At 50.0% G+C, this 2207-nt stretch overlaps 1 protein-coding gene across 1 annotated transcript in view; it reads right to left on the minus strand.

Annotated features, from left to right (window-relative positions):
- Window positions 1-2207, minus strand: part of HIRIP3 (HIRA interacting protein 3) — a 12811-nt gene that overhangs the window by 7096 nt on the left and 3508 nt on the right. The window lies entirely within an intron of this gene.

A 2207-nucleotide genomic window follows, 5' to 3' on the forward strand; every position in this document is an offset into this window, starting at 1 on the left:
ACGGAACTCTACCGTAGGCCGGGGGGGGGGGTGCATTTGGAACTGCATTTGGTGTTTCCAACTCCTCGCTTGCAATCAGTTTAAAGCGACTGTCACTAAAATAGAATTCCTGGAATAAAGTGCTCCCTGCAAAGAGCAACTTTGATACTCCCTTCTCGATCCACCCGTGCTGCAATAATAAAGTAATTGTCCACTGAAGAACCTTTGGAAACCTGGTCCCCTGGTGTGCACTTTGGTTCCTCATCACTACAGCATACAGTAGAGAAGAAGGGGGGTCCTCTGGCCCATCATGCGACACATGGGGTCCCCTTCCTGTCTAGCTGGTCGGTAGGTGGTCCTAAAATGATGGAGAGTTAGGACATCAACCCCATTCTCTGCAGCATTCAGCTCAGACCACGGGGGCTTGTCTGGGTTCACAGGAAGGGTTTGGGGTCCACAACATCCTGGGCTCACAGGAAGTGGTGGGAAGAAGGACGCTGGGCGTTATTTAACCCAGAAGAGGGATGGAGCTGGATCAAAGAGTGGTGCGTTTCCAGAAGACAGTGCTGGGAGGATAGAATAAAAAAATATGTTCCGTTAGACTTACCGGTAACGGTATTTCTAGGAATCTTCCAGGACAGCAACCTGAGAGATGATTGAGGTGTGATCACTTGTTCTGCCTGATGAAGGGGATCCTGTGTGACCCCCGAAACGTTGCAATGCAATAAGTGTATTGTTGCATGAAACGTCAATAAAAAGACGTTATTCTACCTTGCAGTGCCGGTGTCCATAATTTCCTATAGGTCCTCTTTATGGAGACATCAGGGGACTTTCAGACCCCCGTCACCTAAGGACCCCAAAGAAGCCGAGATCTGCGTCCCCAGCTTCTTCCCCTGGCTCTAAGAGCTGGAGAATGTAAATAGTGACACTGGTAGTGATGTAATATAAATCACTTCCGGGTCCAGTGATCGGAGGAGATCAGCGGGTAGAAGCCGCTGAATCCCTCTGCGATCATTGCGGGGAGACCCACCAAGCCGCTCCCGGGCGCTGCACGGGGACAGCAGAGCCCGTGGAAACCGACGGTGGCCCCGGCGGGGAAGCTGCACAGTACACGATCCGGCTGTATAGACGCCGGATCGCTTGTAAAAGCCATTGTCTGTCTGTTAAAAACGATACCAAGAAAACGGCTGCCGCCGCGTTCTTGTTTTAACCACTTCTGAGGGCCGCCGTCTATAGACGTAACAAAGATTTATGCAAAAATAACCAGCAATTTAAAAAATCCTACAATGGGTACAATCCCATTACTATGCAGACCGAAAAATTGCGCCATTGCGATTCTGTCCTCCTCCACACACAATACCTGACGGCCCAGCGGATGCGTACAAGACAGAGATTCAGACTGTCACAGCCAATCAAAGAGAAGGAAATGAAGACAGACAGGTCGGAGGGACTGTGCGAGGTGGGGGGACTCTGTCTTGCCTGGACTCTGCGGGTGCCCTGCCTGGGGGTGATCCAGGCAGTACTAGTCCCAGTTCACACGCCGAACCGTGCAGGAGGGCTACTCAAGCAGAGATTATAATAGAGAACTGACAAGTCCTGAGCTCAGGGGCAGCGGGAGAGCCTGATGAATGCTGACTACACGAAAAGGACAGGCGAGCGAGCGCGGCACCTCTGGCTGTGCGCCATCCTGAAGCTTATTTATAGTGCCGATCATCTAAGTAGACATTCCTAAAAAAAGATAGAGGGAGATGTAACCAAGCCAACTGCGGAATTCGAGGCTCTAAGCATCCTTGTGCATTTTTTAATTTTTAGTGTGTAATGTCACTATTCACTTTTTTTTGTTCACGGGGGGGGATTGATGTACACATTTAAAATACAAATTCAATGTCCTCAGAAAAGCTCGGGACGCCTTAGTACACAGAAACCTAGAAATGTCTCAGGCGCACCTTTAAAAAAGTAAAAAAATATAACACCCCCCAATGGTGATTAAATACCACCAAAAGAAAGAGCTATGCACCGCAGAGAAATGACATGAACTCATTCCGGTACGGTGTTCCATGACTTGCTAAGAAACGCTTCTCATTAGTCAATGTGGTCAGGTGACCATGCTGACCGATGAGGGCTCGACATTTGCGAGCATTATTCCAGGGCCGCAGTGCGGTGTACGGTACACCGGCTGCCACAGGGGAAGATGACACTTACCAGCAGAGAAGGGATGGGGGGGGGGG

The sequence above is a fragment of the Nanorana parkeri genome, unplaced genomic scaffold (genome assembly GCF_000935625.1).
Source record: "Nanorana parkeri isolate BGI_ZX_2015 unplaced genomic scaffold, ASM93562v1 scaffold379, whole genome shotgun sequence".
NCBI lineage: Eukaryota > Metazoa > Chordata > Amphibia > Anura > Dicroglossidae > Nanorana > Nanorana parkeri.